Raw genomic sequence first — 9,575 nt, 5'->3', positions numbered from 1 at the left:
TGATTCAAATAAACTAGAAGTAGTAGTGAAAAGATGTAGATGAGATTACAACTCTAAAACAAAAGATACAAGTAAAAGAGTAAATAAAGATTAATATAAGAAGATGAAAATCAATAAAATAAAAGAAAAAGAACAAGAACAATGAAAGAACACTCTCACTCACACCACCAAAGTGAAGAGTATTGAGGATCACCAACTTGAACAAGATTTGAAACCTTTGTTCAAAAGCTTATTTTCCCCTAACTCAAGCACTAAGGGAACTCTCACAATTTCGAAATAGCTCTGAAGAATTATCAAGCCTCTAGGTGATTTCTAGCCAAGTGCTCTAGTGGATAGAAAAATTGTGTCTTACAAGTGAGCAAGAGATTCCTATTTATAGTGTTTTGAGACACCCTTTGAATTTCAAATTCCACCAACCCCCATGGTTGTTACCAATGTTTAATTTGCTGTTTATGGAATTAAAAAGGAGTTTTGGGAGTTACATGAGCTGTTGGAATCGTTCAAAGTTGAATTGGAAAATTGGCTTTGGCCGTCAGCCTCACTGGTCGTGGCCAGAGCCATTCATGGCCGCGGCCGTGATCTTCTGATCCACAGGCCGCGATCAGGAACACCAATGGCCGCGGCCACAACCTCTTTTTAGCACAAATTTTGTGAAATTTTCCAAACTACTCCCAATTGATTTTGTAACCCCCAAACATATTATTAGGGTTAAAACCAAGTCTCCAACATCCATTTCACTTATGGCTTTGAGAAATTAAAATCAATATTGTGTAATAACAAATCTACATAATAATGGGCAATATTTGAGAGTGACAAATTTGTTATGTAAATTGTAGCTCTCAAATATGTTACACATATGTATTACACACTATACAAATGTTGTAACTCTCATTTGTACGTTACATTAGGTGACACTCTTTGTCACATTTATTTAATCTAAAACATTATATTATAAAATAATATAACAATGTATTCAACTTTAAATGTGTTATAATAATGTATTTTTATTGTAGATAGCTTTTTATATGTATATATAGAAAAAAATTATGTCACAAATATAAAATATTTTCATCTATTTTAAAATATAAACAAAATTTTACTTTGTGCTGTGCTTATTATTATTTTATAGATTTTTATAAAGATAAAAATAAATTTGTAATTATAAATGTAGTATGTTGACACTGTTCAACTTGAGAACATAAGAGCATAGATTCAAGAATTGAGATATAATAAAATAAATAACACAATATTTTATTGTGGTTCAACCCCAAAAAAATGATCTACGTCCACTAAGTCACTATTATTGATATTGAAGCTTGAAAAACCATAGTTTCTGTCGAACTTACATTGTTGGTTGTTCTACAGTCATCCTTCACTTTTACATTACATAAGGATTGGTTATACAAGAATGGAGTTTATGTTAGGATTAATGCCCTAAAAGCATGTAAATACATTATTTTATTGATTTAAATAAGAGTACAATTTTATTATATTTGAATGTTATAATTATTGTTTGAATTAATTATATAATTATATCAAGAAAATTCATTATTCATTCATGAGAATATGATCTTATATTTGTACAAGAGAATTAAAATCATATATAATGAATAAAATAGTTAGTAACATATTAAAGTAAGAAATCTTTAATGAATGGTTAATAGTGCAGTTTACTAAGCATACGGGATGCAAGTGATCTAGATTCAGATTACTGATATGGTTAAACATATTAGTAATGATGTTGTATATAATAGAGATTATATATGATAGGACCAATGAGAATTAATTATATTTATAAACTTACCATTTGATATAAAGATTTAATTCTTATCACAATAGATGATCATTTGTAGATCAGTCTAAATCTTGAGTATTCATGAACTCTTGTTTGTGTTTATTTGATATTTTGATTCACTCATTAATGTTTCTTAGTATAATGAGGCTAATGACTTTTGTTTTGGAGATTCAATGTCATGAATGGATGGGAACATGATTTATAATAATTGAATCTATACTTTCCTAACAGATCGAATATTGGTTCCTATAAGGGTAAATTATGGAACTGAATAGTTATTTAGCTCAAATCTATAATTTGATTATTGATTAATTGTTCGATAGTGAATTAATGGTATGTAAGGATCATGAGGTAATTAGAAGGATAAAATAGTAATCTTGACCAACTCTAATTAACGAACAAATAAATGGATGACATAACTACATTTATTGATTATATTAATGGACTACAAGAGAAAAAAGTGTAAATATAATTCTATAAATTCTTAGAGTGCAATTCCATATTTATAGTGGAGTAATCATGGAATTAATAAATACGATTATTAGATTAAAAAGTTTAATTAATAATTTTGTTTATTGGAGCTTTGTATTATAGGTCCATGGTCCCCAGATCACATATGTCCTACACTGTCAAGGTAAGTATGTCAAAAGAAATATTTGTAGAGAGAATGACTTAATTACAAATGAATTCATTTTCTAGAGCAAGGAATTAATTATGTAATAGTTATGGACAATTGATTAATTAATTATTTAACTTAATAATTTTTATTTTGAAAAACTATATGTTAAAATAAATATTAATCATATTTGGATTAATGCAGAGAGAATAATAATTATCCTATTTATAATAAGATATTTATTTATTTAAAACTAATATTTTACAATAAAGTTAATTTTGAATTAACTGATATTTATTTTGGGACAATTATATTGTCTTAAATATTATTTAAACAAACAAATGAGAAAATTAGGGAAAACCCTAATGTGGCTCACGCCACTCACTGTATTACACAGTGATTGTCCCTACATATGGATATTTTCCTGAGATTTGAATTTTGAATTTAAAATAATTTGTTTATTTAATTATTATTTTTAAAAATTATTTAAATTAAATAATTAAATAGGTTATAACTGATCAATTTTATTTAAAATGAAATAAAGATTAATTAAATTAGTTAATTATCTTTATAAACCTGAAAAAGAGCGATATTTTTCAATAAGTTATTTTTAGAAGTTTTGATTGTGAGACTATCTCTTAGAAAAACAAAGTGATAGATTTTTCCAAACCTTAAAATCTATTCACAACACCCTCTCTCTATCAAACCTCACTAGATTTCATGTGTTGAGTACATCTAGTGAGTTCTAAATCAACCTTTTGAATCCTATGTGCTCACACACATTCTTGTGTGTTTGAGGATTGGTCTGGAAGATCAAGGTGTGTGCTTTCAGAATAAGGATAGGAAGATTGTTGATCTATACAAAAAGATTTGTGAACTCTTGATAGGATACAAGAGGTAATCTCTAATCTATTTGTGTTTGATTTAATATATCTATATAAGTATGATCTTGATTGGTATTAATAAATTTTCAAAAAGAACACATTCCGCTGTGAAATCTGATTTTCATATATAATACAAACAATTTCGGAATTATGAATTGCCTCCTAATTCTATCCCATCTCCTCTTATTAATAGTGAGGAGTTTAGAGTTACATTTAAATCATAGGCCTAAGCTATTGGGCTTGACACGTAAATACTACATTACAACATTATAATGACACAAATACAGTTGTATTTTGATAAATGGCGACTCTGTCATCTGTTGCTTATTTTGTTAGCACAGATAGCGTGTGTTGAATGAACATACATAAAATAACCAAGATAAACGAACACATGTCTCTGTTAGCGAATTACAACCTTCTTGAGCGAACACGAGTAAAATATTGTCTTTGAGCAACCAGACTCTTTATGCTAGTTTTTGGTAGATTGCTTTGTGCTTTGTGAGAACATGAATGTGAATAGTTATGTTCATCATCCCTTATAATTGATATTCTTTGAAATGTCATCATGCCCACAAAATTGTTATAACATTTTCCCCCAAGTTAGTTTTCGTGCTTTGAACAATTTTGACTTACTTATGTGAACAATTTTCCCATTTTCTTTTGTTATACCCTTAAATGACATTTAATTTGAATAGTCTTTTCCTTTAGTATCAAAATGATCACTTCTCTAATCGTTCCAAAGGCATTCTATTTGATAGCATCCTTTTGGGCTTATTTACACTTGCGCTCCTTAATAGTGGAGTAGTTGGCCCACTATGTTGCAAGGATTTTAGGCCCATTGCTTTGTAAACCTAAGCCTAAAGACTTGTTGTTCACTAAGAAAGAAAGTCAAGCACGAGAGATAGTCGCCGACCCCTACCACTTTTCAGAGAAGACAATGCCACTCGAGAAGAAAAGCTTCTCACATCATTGGTATTGGGAGAAGCTTAACGTTATCGGAGAAGGAGGGACCTAGGAAAAGAGGAACACCGCTGACCCCATTTCCCTTTTCACGCTCCTAGTAAGCTTTTTATCTCCATTTAGTTTCAAAACGTTGTTTTCATGGCGACTGCAAAGTGAGTTTTTGTAACGACCTGACTAACTTAAAGACCTAAGACCTTTAAAAAATACTAAGACAATAACTACTATCTTTTAGATATATATGCATAAAATAACAAAACTTTATTATAGAAAATCCAAAATACGGGATCCCATTGTTTATACATAAAATCATACAGAAAAATTAGTCCTTTATTTATAAATGTTCAAATACTAAATGCGAAAATCATAAATACATAATAAAAAGACTCAAAGGTCATTGTCATCCTCGATCGATTCCATCGGTCCATTCCTTTAGTCCTCACCCGAAACACAAGCCAAAGCTACCTCAGATCCGTCCTGCCTTCCATGGTCATTTACCTGCACATTCTAAATAAAAAAGAATGAGCCTAATGCCCAGTAAGGAAAAACTACTAAAGCATAACATAAAACATAAGACATAAAACATAAAACATAAAAATGGACTACCATATTAATGGTCATTAACGCATTACCGTAGTATGTGATAGAAACCGCTATAGTCCTCTTGCTACTATTTAGAGGTAGGTTTAGACACACCTGTAGTATGTGATAGAAACCGCTATAGTCTTCTTGCTACTATTTAGAGGTAGGTTTAGACATAACTATAGTCTACGATAATGATAAAAATCTCGAGATTTGCTATCTAAGCAACTATATTTCCTAAGCAACTACAATACATAAAAACAAACATACATACACAAAGCACATAGCACATAAATCTAACTTATTTTCCTTAAATACAACATGAGATATTTATATTAGAGCCTTATAATAAAATTGTGCTTTCAATAATTTTCTAAACCTCATAAAGTCATACCTTCAACCTAGAACAAAATGATGAAATCTCGAGTCTTCTCTCTAATGTCTATCTCCAACTACAACACCAAGAGTTTGGATAATTGGGTAGATTTTGGATATATATTGGCTTGATGGGGTTCAATATTTTGGCTATAATAGGGTTTAGAAAGGCAATAGTGTTTAAGGCAAAATAAAGAATATAGAAGAAAAAGATCCCGAGCACTATAAGGACAAATGTTTCGGCTACTGCTATGTAGAGAGTTTATGGAAAAATAGAGAGAGCTTTTGGGACTATGGATTTTGATATGAGAGGTTTTTGAGAGCTTTTGAGTGTGAGAAAAATGGTGAAGGTTAAGTCTCTATTTATAGCCTTCAAATCCCAACTCCCTTCCTTGATTTTCTCCACACTATTCAACTTAAATTTTAAAAATCAAACCTTCCCTCCACTATATGGTTTTGGCCAGCCTAGTCTTACTCCCTTCTTGTTGCTACATCATCTCCAAGTATGCCACATTGTCTCCATTTTGTTCAAACTTTAGTCAAAGTTCAAACTACTATCCTATATCTTGTAACTTTGGACTCTCCTGTAGTAAAACTAACGTAACTGGGGCTGTAGGAGTTCGATTTAGGCCATTTTTATACCATTGGATAGCTAATTAAATTATCACTATGTAGAAATATTATTTTTCCAATATTATAATATAACTGGGTCAAAACTAGGTCCGAAGTGACAGCACCCTAAAGTTACGAAAACTTCATTTACTTATCTAACTCTTAGTTCAATCATCACACTATTATCTCTACTTAGTTATTTGACTACTTAAATTAAATCTTTTAAATCTCTATTTATCTAACTCTTCTTGACACATAGTCACTTAATTCAAATAGATCTATTTTTTCCTATCTTTAAAATTTTAAAAGAGTCAAATCCTTCCTATTTTTGTGCCAAACCTAAGACTAAGCTATTTTGGATTTTTTAAATTCTAATACTTGGACTTAGTTTAATGCCACATGTTCACTTCTTAATACATCAAATAACATGTGCATTTAATACTTAATAAAACTACACACTAATTTAATCATATGCTAAAATAATTATAATGACCCAAACTATAATTATTTCTAAGTCATAAAATCATAACTTAAATAATTTAAGCTTAAAGCAATCTTTATTCCACAACTCAAGTCATAACTAAATCTAACCTAAGATCATATGTAAGGAGCTTATAAGAAAATAATAACCTTGGTTATTACATTTTTAGGATTTCATAGTTTCACAAAACTAAGAAAAATATGAAAAATTTCCTTAGCTTCTCGATTTTCTACTTTCTCTCCCTTCAGGGCTCTAATTTTCCTAAGAACACTTATAAAGTTTTGGAGATAACCGAGATTCTTACCGAGTGAACCATGAGTAGAAGGATTCTTTGTCAATTTCTTCATCTGTATCCATGTGAGTGAACATAACTGATTCTTGTTGTACAACCCCCTTTTCTTTGTGTTTTGTAACATCCTACTAATTCAGAGCCGTTACCCTCTGTGTTTAATATAGTGCTTAACTCGTTAATCGAGTCATTTGGACTCAAAAGTGTAATTAAAGCTAATCAAAGGTTTATGCATTAAAATTTTTGGTCAAAGATATAAACTTTTCATTGAAACTTTAAATAATTACATTGGATCCTAAAACGAGTTTAAAATGAAAAGCAGTTACCACCAACGGATGTGGCCCGGAAGGAGCGATTCATTTGAGGATTGAACCTTGGGATGGCCCAGAGCGTGGGGATTAGTCCAATATATGAGATTTTTACCTAAACTTGGGCAGTAGGGAGGGCCCTTGTTATAGAGGATGAAGGAGATGGGACATAGAGTTAGAATGTCGTTGGGCGGGAAGCTTAGACAATGGTATCCCTATTTGCAAGATCAGGTAGGGGCGGAGGCCCAGTAACCAGGGAAGAAAGACCCCTGATAGTTCTACTACTCTTGGTCATGATAGAAGGGGTCATAGTATTCAGGGCGGTCGCTAGGATGGCGATGAGGTTTGGAGGAGTTACCCAATATGTGCTAGGTGCAGGAGGTGCCATCTAGGAGAATGCCGAGCGAAGGCATGCTTTTCATGGGGAATAGTGGGGCACATCATGAGGAATTGTCTGAAGACAATGGTGGAAGAACCAAAGAGTACAAATAACTCTACCCCAGCTCGAATGTCCGTCTCGACGCGGTCATAGTCTAAGGCTAGTCCCTCAGAGGTGGCAGGTCAGCTTTCCTGTTCCTGTACTTTTGTATTGGGCTGATTGAGTCTGGTGCTACGTATCTCTTAGTTGAAACATAGATATGTGGTACATACTGTATGATTATTATGCTATGAGGCTTGAGATCTTATGTCTGCTAAGGACAGTTGGTAATTTCTAGGAAATGGGTCAGAGTATTATGGGTGGAAATTTAGAAGTAATAATTGATTGGGATTTTGATATGATGATCGTGGTATGAGCCTAAGTATGGATTAGTTTGCTAAGTAAGAGATGGCCATGGACTGCAAGAAAGGATGGTGACTTCCAGGTTAAAAGAGGAAGGATTCGATTGCGTTCAAGAGATGCCTAGCTATGGTGGTAGGTACCACTAGGGGTATGTTAGTTGGACCAGATGAGAAACTGGATCGGCGAGAAAGGTTTCAAATGGGTTTATGAGAATTCGCAGGGATTGCTATCTTGCCAAAAGAATGAGTGTGTAACTGGATTAAGACGAGGATAGAACCAATATCAGAGACATCATGAAGAATGACACTAGTTGAGAAGGAAGAATTAAAGATTCAACTGGAAAGGTTATTTGACTTGAGGGTTGATCAAATGAAGCACCTCATCATGGGACACGTCAACACCATTTGTTAAGGAGAAGGACAAGTCTGCGAGAATGTGTATTGCGTGTGGATAGCCAAATGAAGTAATTGTTAAGCACATATATCCATTTCCAAGAATGAATGATTTATTTTCCTTGTTGTAAAGTAGGATAGTGCTCTTAGGAATTGACCCTTGATCTGGTTATTACCAGTTGAGGATCAAGGAAAGAGCATTTTAGGAATTTTTGCTCGCACCAAGTTCAATATGATGGGTTATTAGTGAAGGCTCTCGAACTGATCAATATTCCTGCTCACCAAGTAAACTTAACAATTGGAGAATACAGGGATGATTTGGACAGGTTATATCCTAGTTCGATCGAGAATGTTTTGGACTACTTCTGGTTAATACAAGTAATACCTATGTTGATACTACTGAAGCTGAGGAAGCAGGGATTACAGGTAAGGCTCCAGAAGGGATAGGTTCCGACTTCTCCAGATGATATTCAAGGTCACATTATGGGAAGTGAGAGGATTGCATATGGTTCAGTAAAGATAGAAACCATAAGGATATTGCTAAAGGAGCGCCTTATGGGCGAGAAGCATGGTGAGACCGTTAAGACACCTCGGCAGTTACTTAAAGCATCTTTGGGGATTGTTATACCCTTGATTAAAGTAACATAGGAACCTAAAGTTTGTTTGGATGGATAGTCGTGTGTCAGACCCTCAAAGGTTGAAATAAGATTGAATCACACACCGTGGTATTAGGATATGAACGTGATAGACTGGTATAGGAGGACAGTGCAATGGACACTGTCCTTGCTTAGAACATGGAGTATTAGTGCGGTGCGTCAAGGATTAGGGTGCGCCTGTATATACACTGGAAGAGTGATCGTTTATACCTCACAGTGGATGAAGAGATAAGGACTTAGATGTTCTACCTAGGATGTCGATTAGCCACAGCTAGAATGAAGTAATGATCGGGATTGGCTTGGAACCTGTGATTGATAATTGGCAGATATACTTCTATGAATAAATGGTGAAACACAGAAAGAAGATCTTATAGGAATAGTTAAGAATCCTACCACTTTGGTATAAATAGGTTAAGATATGTAGATCAAATGAGTGATCTGATGGGGGTTGGCGTTGAGGGGAAGATGCAGGGCGAGCCTTAGGTTACCCTTTATGATTATTGTATCCAGGAAGTTTGAATGGGTGTTAAGACCGAAATTCGTATACTGGGAGGCACACGACCTAACCTTTTAGTAAGTGAGAGAAGATAATTAGAAGCCAGAATGGCTATTATGACTCTAGGGTATCCTGGAGCTAGTATGGAGGAATACAATTATTAACCCTAAGGGTGGATAACCTTAGATGGTAGATGGGGTGAGTGGATGAAAAGATTTGTGACTTGACCTATTGGGTTAACACACTATGGTTGTGTAAGTGAGATATCAAACAAGGGAGTGTATACGAAAGGAGACCGTACGCCTCCACTGAACACCAAAGACGGTAGTGTCATATTGAGACCCTTAG

Source organism: Humulus lupulus, chromosome 8 (assembly GCF_963169125.1).
Source record: "Humulus lupulus chromosome 8, drHumLupu1.1, whole genome shotgun sequence".
NCBI classification, from domain to species: domain Eukaryota; kingdom Viridiplantae; phylum Streptophyta; class Magnoliopsida; order Rosales; family Cannabaceae; genus Humulus; species Humulus lupulus.
Note: the sequence above shows the minus strand (reverse complement) of the source record.